This window comes from Cryptomeria japonica, chromosome 6, assembly GCF_030272615.1.
Source record: "Cryptomeria japonica chromosome 6, Sugi_1.0, whole genome shotgun sequence".
NCBI lineage: Eukaryota > Viridiplantae > Streptophyta > Pinopsida > Cupressales > Cupressaceae > Cryptomeria > Cryptomeria japonica.
The window spans coordinates 409,367,406-409,378,523 of record NC_081410.1 but is presented as its reverse complement, the minus strand read 5'-3'; positions in this window follow the sequence as shown (position 1 = coordinate 409,378,523).

The window sequence follows — 11,118 nt, the reverse complement described above, 5'->3', positions numbered from 1 at the left end:
CCTAGTCTTGGGAGCAAGGTGCCATACGTGTCATAGTCCCCTCAAAATCAGCTCACATTTCATACAGATTTAAGACAAACCTCTAGAGACCCAAATTTAGAGTGTTACTCATTTTCTCAGTTTCAAGAACTAGTTTCCCTAGGTGACCAAGTCTCAATATAAAGAGTCTAGATTTGGATCGCAGGTGCACTGTACTCTTCCCATTTCCTTTCAACATCTAATTTGTAGTTGTAGCATCATAAATTGTACACCCTTGACTAGGATTTTCCAATTTCAAGCTTAGGTTAGCACCTGCCTTAGTGTGTTGCATTCACATTTTGAATTCCTTTTAGCATTTAATTATTAATTTAATTTAATCTAAAATTCTCTCTCATCATTCCCCACATTATAAAATTGGGCCCTCAACCCTAAGTGTGCCCCTTTTTATTTCATCTTCTTTAATTAATTAATTAAATTAAATCCTAATAAGGTCATATTTCGACCTTCAAGGCTCATCCTCACATATCTAAACACCTTGGATTGATGCACCGATATAGATTTGACTTTTGTAATATGATACCTTGCATCCCTAAAAATTTGGAAAAAAAATTGATTGGACCGGTGTGAATCACACTGGTCCTGACTTTTTCTCCCTTTATTTTGAGGTCATGTTTTGGTGGTATTATAATGTTTAAATATTTCTTTGTGCAAAATTTCATCAATTCCAGGTTGGCCTATGATCAAATTTAAAGTTAGGGTTTCATATATATAACCTTTTATTTCCTCATTTGAAGGATCCATTCTCTAGCAATTTGAAGGAGACCTCTTATGAAGTGAAAGTGCAGGTTTTATGTGGAGTCTACAATCAATGAATTCAAGCATTCATCAAGTCTTCATCAACCTTTTCATCATCAATTGAATCTTAGGAGATATTGAAGAATAATAAGGAGATCATCGACTATTGATTGGCTTGTACTTCTCCCTTAGGGTTTGGTGTGGTTTAATATTATTTTCATATCTCTATGTGAATTTCACATCGTTCATTTTCAGATTTACATTATTTCTTTAGATCCATCTTGTATTTATGGTTTGAAGCATTTACATTATGATCATCTAGAGTTTTTACTCCAAGCGTAGGGTAGGACTCCAGTTTTGCATATTAGCTCTTTAGGATCTTACAAACACATGAGATTATAGGGTACACACACTTTTAAATACTTTATTCGCTATTTTTTGAGGTTAAAATAACAAAAACAAGGGGTTTGACTAAGGCAAAACCCTATATAGCCATCCATACACCTTTTTTCAGCTTGCAGGTATATTTGTAGGTTTCCGATGGAGCTATAAACTTTCGGGAAGTCGAAATAAATAGAGATATATCCATATCTAGAAGTAGGTCTCAGATCTCTAGGACCAGAGTGCCCAGTGCTCTAGTTCTAGACCAGAACACCCAACACCCTAGTCCTTTGTGTTCAGTGGTAGGTTTTGGCAGTTCAGACTTCTAGGACTTCAATTTGCATATTGGGAATTCCCAGCTCAATTCTGTAACAAGGACCAAAGCGCCCAGCACCCTAGTCCTACTCAATCAGGCCCAATTTATGGTATCACGTGCACATCAGAATCCCTTTATCAGATTTGTAGTATGTGTTTCATTTTTACTTCTGCATCTTTTTTTTTATTATAGTTAACATAGTTGTTTTCATACATCTCATTAGCTTAGCTTATCATTATTTCACATTTGACACATTTCCCTCACATCAACAAAGGAATAGAAACCCTAAAAGTATTTCTTAACTATCTTTCACAAGAGGAAGTCAAAGTGAATCACTTCCTTTAGGCTCTTTCGTATTCCAATGTGTGAATGAGAGTGGGATTAGGTCTTAGTATGCCAATTCTAGTTTCACCCAACACATTTTGGTGAACTTGACGTGCTTACATTTTGGTCCAATTTTGTGCCCAACCTTCTTACACTTGCATTTCCTAACTAGATCTAGTAATTACATGCTTTCTTTTAATCAAAAGCATAAAAATCTCAAAAAAAATATTATACACATTGTGTGTTTTTAAGCATTATATGCACTTGTTGTTTCAAAAATGTCGTATCTTTATTTGCAATATTTTCATTCATATGATGATTATACATTTAGTAAGGAAGAACTTGATGAGGCTCTTGATTATTTTCTTTATCCCAAACCTTCTAAACCAACATTTTGCCAAAAACTAATCAACATAGTTACTATGACATTTCGTAGTGATGATGGAAATAAGTTGAATAACTCTTCCCATGAACATGTTCCTATGAAATCATCCTCCAAATCTAGTAACATGATGGTTTATAAAAATCTCCTTTTGAATCCAAACACAAACCATTTAGTAGTCATGAACATGCCATGTTGGATGATGCTCTTAATGATTTCATGTCTACTACAACTTCTTTAAACAATTATCACACATATAAGAGATTTATTAAGATGATAAATATGAATGAGCATAACTTTTAAACACCTCTTAACAAGCCCGTTCTTGTGGTTCATGGTGCTTGTCCTTCTCCAACTTCACAATCTATTAGTTGTTGGCGATTGACACTCATTTGATCGGTTTCAATATGTTGTTATTGATGGCAACATGTTCCGACTTCATATTTTGGTTTGGTTGTTTATCGACAAACACTTCACTGACACCGGCACCGACAGGTATCTTCATCGGTTGGAAGGAATTTTTTGGGTACCGGCATTGCAAGCCAACATGACTTCATCAATTTATTGGTATTGGAGGCCGACATCATTTTGGGAGATCCGGCAATCGGCAATTGATTTTGATATTTATGTGTATATGTAATTGAGCCGACATGTATAGTTATTTTGTAATTATCTTTGTAAGCCGACATAAAGCATGATGGATTGTAAGGGTATATAAGTCAATTGATTAGCTCATTTTATGATATGTAAGGTTGTGGAATGTAAGGATAGGAGAATGTGATAAGGTTTTGTAATGCGAAGTTTATATAAGAGGTTATTCCAGTAAGGGTTTAGGGTTTCAGACCAAAATAGGCAGAGCTTAACTGGAACTATATTCAGGCATAGAAGATGCTATCTTTGCAGTTCACTCATTTCTCTGGATTATAGTTTGGATTTGTATGTAGTCACTGAGACTCCTTTTGTGATGAGCAGTGTGCTCTAGGCTATAAGCCTTCCTGCAAGTGGAGGCCCCTATAGTTTGTAATATCTCTTCATATGGCCAGTGGATTGATATTGTGGGTCATAAATCCCATCATGATTTTTCCTCTTTGAGGTTTTCCACATATAATTCTATGTGTTATGGTATTCATTTGTGTGATTAGCTTATTGGTTTCTTTACTTCTTTCAATCTTATATGTACTGTTATATCAATTGTTGAATGCATGTTTTAATAAGGTTAAAATTGATCATTCTGGTAGAACAATTGGTATTCGAGCATTGTGCCTCAAAGGAAGTTTAACAACTTGAGGAAGATCTTGAATCTGGAATCCATGGATATGAGTTTAGAGAAGCAACTTGAGGTAGCACTTGAAGATTGTGATGTTGAAAGGATGAAGAACTTGAAGTTACAAGATGAATTGAATATTGCTAAGGAATTCATTCTTATCCTATAGGAGAGGTTGTCATTTGTTCAAGATAGGAGGAAGGAACTTTTGTAGAATAAGGATAATGAAGAGAAAGATTCCCTTAATGAGATTTGTCAGAAGCTGAGTCAGGACAACATGGTCATGAGGAATGAAATGCAAGCCTTAACCATGAGGATGTCAAAGAAGATTGAAGACCGGTAGAAGAAGGAAGAAAATCTTGCTATATCTCTGAAAGACAAATTTGAGGAATGTTCCCAGTTGGTTCATGAGAATGAGATGTTGAGAGTAGATTTAGTACAATCCCTGAGTAATGAACAAGAACTTGAGAGACAAGTGATATTTCTGAGAGATGATCTGACTGATGCAAGTGAGTATAAAGAAAAATTCAAGGTTAGTTCAGCACAACTTGATGAGTTATTGAAACGTCAAAGACATAATGGAGATTCCAGTGGGCTTGGATTTGAACAAGGACATAGCTCCGGTACTGCTAATGAAGATCAAAACTAGAAGGCACCGGTAAGGAAACTTAATGCTTACAAATTTAATGGTAGATGTTTTGTTTGTAATAAATTTGGTCACATGGCTAGGCAATGTAGAGCAAATCAGAACTATAATTCTACTCCTAGTCAATGTTCTAAATGCAAGTGTAATGCCCGCCAAAATACCCTGAAGAAACTAAACAAGAACATGCAAATGGAGATAAAAAAATTCTTAATTAACATCTAAAACAACTAATGCAACACATAAAATATTCATCGAATTATATTTATTAACCATTTAACCAATATGAACATACATCATTGCTCATTTCATCAAATAACGCAAGCGGAAATAACATATCATTAACCTTTCCCTAGGGTATTTCAACACCATTACTTAATTCATCACCATAATAACATACTACACACATGATAGGTATATTTAATCTTCATTTAATGCATCATATTCTAATTAACACCTTCCAACATATTCATTTATTAATCTACGAATATTTCTCTTTCAAGGTTAATTTTCATTCTAACTTGCTTCCTAACATTCCATGAAATAATACAACTGAACCATAATGCAAATCTATTTTATTCCAACGATAATCCACTTACATCCATGATTCATAAGATCACATCTCTACAATAGTACAATTACATCCCTAAATGTTTCATTACAAATATGACTTAATTCTAATTCCAACTACAATTCAGCTTATAAATACAAGTACATTAAATACATCATGAGCATAGCTCTTTCTACTACATGAGTCCATCTACTATATACAAGAATATTACATTACATGCATTCCATCTTATTCATTACATAAATCTGCTACAAGATACATCCATAGTCTATCATAAAGAAGAATCCAAGAGAACATCCCAATGGCTAAAAGGCACCAACCACCCAACCATGTGGAACCAAAGGAACCACCCCCCATGCTAGAAGATGGTACAAGGTCCCAACACACACTCTAAACCTAACCTAGCACTTTAACCAAAGAGACTAACCACACAAGGACTCTCAAGCAAGAACTCACACAATACAACAAGAATGAACTCCCAGAGGTGTAAAAATCATCAAGACATAAATGCATCCAATAAGCATAATCATAAATCATAAAGGGGAACACATGTAGGAGTGGAGTGTCATCACATGTCATCCTCAAACATAATAACATAAGGCACTAGCCTAATGGACATGTGGAGCCATCTCAGCCTATGAGAGACTAAGGGAGATTAGCTTACCATCTTCACAACCTTCTCATGCTTATCCTAGAACATCCTCCCTAGGACTATGTCATTAGACTCAAATAAATTTATCATCTTGTTAATTAATCTAGCTACCCAACCCATCAATTATTAGGTTATCACTTATTTACAAATCATGGTAAACTACAATGTGTCCTGGTGGTCTAGACTTCATGCATCCTTACAAGGAACCTCATGCAAGCCTCTCTCTCGTGACCCCAGTCATCACAAGGAAGCCCACTCCCCCTGACATGGCCCAACAATAAATCACAAGAGGCTCTAACCAGAATAAACACATGAAAATAACACTCAATGCAACCAATAACTTCCACACATACTCTCACAACATATCCAAGGCTACAACAACATCAATATAGCAAAATGAGCCTCTTGGCCAGCAATAAGCAAAGGCATATCAAGCCATCAAATGTTGTCGTCAAATAAAAGATAACATCACAGCAAGGCCTACTCACTTGCTGGTCCAAAACAATATAATAATCATCTCAAACAACTATGGCTTATCAACATGGAAGAGAGTCTAAAATATCCACAATGGCATAGAGAAGAAAATATGCTTAAACCATCAAAATACATCAAAACTAATCAAACCCAAAACTGGAAAATATTAGCAGACCTCAAATAAAGCCTCTAGTACAAAAATCAACTCAGGACAATACCTCAAGAATGACCAAAATTGAAAAAACACAGAACACAGACAATTTAGCTCTTTTATCCCATAGAACAACGCTTCTGTTGTGCAAAACAATGCATACACAATACATAACAACGCTTTTACACATTTAAACAACACTTTCACTGAAACAACGCATTTACCTATTTCACATGGAAAACTCAAGAAACTTACGACAGAAAAATAAATTCTAAACTTAAACAAAGGGGCTCGAAAAACACATGAGTAGAGATGCCTAGAAACAAGGAATACATAGGTATAAACAAGGTAAATAAATTCAGACTATAACTCAAGATCCAACCAAAATTTATTCACAGCAAAAGGCATATAGAACCACTTCAACTCACAGAAAAACCAATGAAATCAAATCCAAACACTCTCAGACTGAAAGACTCACAAAGGGGGAAGATATCCATACAAACTCCCATACAAAACAAGAGATTCAACAACCCAAGCTCATACAGAAATCTGACAAAACCGTGAAATGGCATTCCCAGGCAACCAGAAAATTATTCCCAGCAACTATATAAAATCCCAAATAATATAAGGTTTCTTCCCCAAATATTAATCTCCAAACAATATTTAAAACTATAGAATATCATAATATTTCAACCCAATCCCAATACACTTGCAGACACAATGCATACACAAAGAAGCTATTAAAATCAAAATGCAAAAGTAAAAGAACTCCAACCTGCAAACTGAAATGATGGAATGAAGCTGAAGAAGAGATCCTACAAGCCAAACCAAAATCCAACCAAGTTTCAGCCAAAACCAAGAGTAAAAGAAATCCAAAACCAAGGAAGAATGTTTGCTAGAAAAATTTCTAGAGAATAGCCAACCCGAAAACCATCATGCGAATGAAAATAAAAAGCAACAATAACAAAAACCTTAGCCTCAAACTCGACCAATCAAAATATTCCATTTTAGAATATATTTTACCAACCCACCATATATTATAATTTATTCTCCCATTTTGAATTTAACCAATGAGAGTAAAGGGTAGGTATAGTAAATATAAAATATACTTATCTAGCTAAGTGGTAATGTCTAATTATTATTTTTATTTAATGTGCTCATACACCCCACTTAGAAAATAAAAGTCAAACTATTAAATAAACATAAGCTATAAATAAATAATCAAAATGGAGATTGAAATTAAATAAACCAAAAGCTAATAAAATAAATTAAAGAACCAAATAAATATAAGATATCAAATAAATACTAAACCATAGAAAGTAAAATAAATAATTAAACAATCAAATACTATTAAAGATTAAATCACAAATATAAAATAAATATTAAACAACAATAAGGCTCACCAAATATTAAATAATCATAAAATCAATAAACGTTAATTATCAAATAAATATAAATGTCAAATAATTAAATATTCAAGACTAATAAATTAAATACATTAAAATAAACATTACTAAGTATAAAACCACACATCAAGAGCCACATAATTACTCTAACATAATCAAGTAAATCAACCGACATAAACTGAACTCACAATACCAAGAAGACCAAGCTTACTAATTGACATGGCGAATTATGCCAAGACATTGACTACTCCCTGTAAACAACTTAGACCTAGAGTATGTGAGGGGAATTCATGCCATCTCTGGACCACATAAGTCATTGGAACTAAAGACACACTCACAACTATGAAGCCAGGTGGAGTTGATGTCTGGTACCTGCAAAGTCCTGCAACCATAAAACGACAATACCACATATACATATACATATATAGAACAAGCAAGTGATAGAGAATTGCGACGATACATCCCACTCACAATGAGTGATGTTGAATCATCTCCATCACGAAGACAGTCAAATACGTCTCATAAACATCTCATCAAATGTAATCATGAAGTAGGGTTAGCGTAATCATAATCATCATCAAAACCGTGATAAATCAAATCTATCGATAATCCATCACATAGTGAGCATCTAAAATACATCAAGTATATATATCATCAAATCACATGATCAATCATGATAGTACCAGCATCCATATAAATCATCAAAATAGCATATGTCCAATTGTGTCTAACATCAATAATAAGTAACTGAAGCATATGAGTAATCATCATCCAAATCATCAAATATAGTCTAGATAAGTCTATCAAGCATAATATAATAGTCAACTCTAGTCAAAATAAGTCAAATCAAGGGTGGACACTACAATAAGTATGGTCATAAGATAGAAGATTGAAAAATGAATGTTAAATGTTATGCATGTGGAAAATTTGGACATATGGCTAATCAGTGTAGGTAAACTAATTATACCAATTTTAGCAATGCAATTCAAAAGAACAATGTTACTTGTTATACATGCAATGAGGTTGGACACATAGCTAAGTTCTGAAGAAGCATAAATCCACGGGTTAACAATGAAGGATCAAATGATAAAGGAAAAGAGAAGGTCAATAAAATCCGACAAGATCATATCAAGAAATGGGACAAGAAGTCAGAAGATCAATCAGCAGATGGAAATGCGTCGGTTACTCAACCGACAGAGGAGGTTGCTCCTGCATCGATAGGAAGCTCATCTGGTAACTGAGGCAAATGCCTTAGGGGTAGGAGAAATTCATGAAACAATACTGGTTATGCCCTGGGAAGAGGTTCTGGAAGATGTTCTAGACATTGGAAATTCTTATCCGGCATGGAGATGTTAGACCGAGATTCGATATCTTTCACCAGAAATCATTCATATCAATGACGGATTAGGGTTTCTTGGAGGATAAAAGGTTGAATCCACTTCATTTCTGATCACTTAGCATTCAGAGCGATTCAGAGTGAGTCTAAGGCAATTCAGTGCGATTGATATATTCTTGAGCGATTTCACCAATGATTGGAAGAGTCCTTAGGGTTTTCACCGGCAACTATTTCACAGGTATTTATCTTTCATCATGGAAGCGAGATCATCCTCTGTGCCTACTTTTATTGCAAATCCTACTATTATTGAGGTCAAGGATCATCCTAGGCTGACTTTCAAATGATGTCCGCATATAGCCACCTTGGATGATTTGATTGGCACTTTTTCCCGTGTCCCGAAAGGAGTCCTATATGTTGAAGATGTCAGAGCATACATTCACTGTCATATTGAGGATTTGGGAACTAGTGATATTAAGAGCATGTATATGAGTGAGTTAATGGGAGATTCTGGAAAGATTAAGTCCGAGTATCAGCATATTGAGGATCTAAGGTTTACCGACATTTTGGATATCCCGAATTTGAAGATGAGATTGTCATATATGTTTTAAGTAGAGTGCATGGAGAAGTCATTTGGTTGGACAACCCCTACAAGATCTTGAAGGAGGCCATCAGGGCCATCACCGGTTTATCGCAGATTGGGCAACGTCTAGAGAAGAAGGTTTCTAATGATCAAGTCAACAAAATCACCGACACAACATCAGACAAGCGATCAATGAGGGTTAGCACTATCATCGACATATATATCAGATTCAGAAGCATGATTATTGTTACAAGGTAACTCAATCAAACTATTTGAATTATGTTTCTAGCTCCTGCATTTATGCAACACATAAAATGATGAGGGAAAATGAGAAGTTGGATCTCTATCGATGGATGTTAGATGAATTGTTAATTAACCTAGGGAAGATCAAAGGAGAGAAGAAGCGAACATTCCAATATGGAAATATTATTGTCTGTTTGATGTTGTTTTTCATTAATGAAACTCCTAATTTTGGGAAGAGACAATGTGCATTTGATATCCCGATAGGAAGACAACTAAAAAAATCTATTGCTAGTTTGGGTAGTCAGGGAGATGACAAAGTTTGGGGTTACTTTAAGGCATTCCAGAAGGCTATGAATTCTAGGGAGAGGGCTCCAAAGCAAATTGTTGGGAAATACTCAATCGAGATATGCTTCATGGTTAAGAAAGATGAAACTTTAATGGAAGTTGTCAGGCCACAAAAGATATGGATTGAAGAGATGGGTTATGAATTTGATGCACAGATTCTAGATGCTTATGCACAGTTGCTAATTGATGCACCTATTGATGAAGTTGAGAAAACCTTTGGTATTGCTAAACAGAAGAAGCAATAGGTTGAAACTGAGTTTAACCGAAAGAAGAGGGAGAAGCAGCAGGGCAAGGCAAGCAAGTTTTTGAAATGGGTATCTCAGGACATCAAGGCATTAATTTATGTTGTTCCAAAAAAAGGAAGGAAGAGGAAAGAACCATAGATATTTATTGAGCCTATTCCATCAGAATCTGGATTTGATGATGACACACCCTTAGCATTTAAGAGGGTATTGAGGAAGAAAACTGAAGAGACTAAGGTAGAAGCTAGGAAGCAACCGGTTAGGAAAGTTATAATCAAGGTATCGACATAGAAATGAGCTCCAAAAGAAACACCTTCCGCCCCATCCAGTACTGGAAGAAGAAAGAAGATGGATGACATTGATCAGGCACTTGTTACCGGTAATGTAACTACTATTCTACCCAAGATTTGTGCAGAATTGGTTAATGAAATAACTAAGGATGGTATGTTGAAGAATGCATAATTTTATTATTAGCATTTGGATGATGATGAACAGAGAGAAGTTGAGGAAGCAGTTTTATTGTATTTGGATATATATAAGAAAGCCTTGTTAGAAATTGAAAATCAAATACCATCACAGTTATATGACAAATTAGATGCTAGAAGATTTTCAACAATGGATGAGGACAAGCATATAAAGATTCAAGAGCTATTGTCTACTTGTGCATCCATTACTCCAGAGGAGTTGGATAGGATTCTTGAGGTTGCAGATAGAAAAATATTTCACAACAAGCACATGATAGTCAGTCTTATGTTAGGAAGGGTTAACGAGATAGTCAAGGAGACCCACAAGGCATGGGTTCAATTATTTGCAGCAAACCTTGGTTTCTATACTTCACTGAAAGCTAAAAGTGACACTATAGACATCCCCATTGGAGGGAAAGCTAAAGGTATAATGGGTACCACATCTACAATTTTGAAAAATATTAAGATATTGGATATAGAGCCCCTGGTACAAACTAATGTGCAGGAAAACGTAGAGATATCGACAGAATCAGAGAGTGTACAGGTTAATAATTTTGAGGACAATAGTCC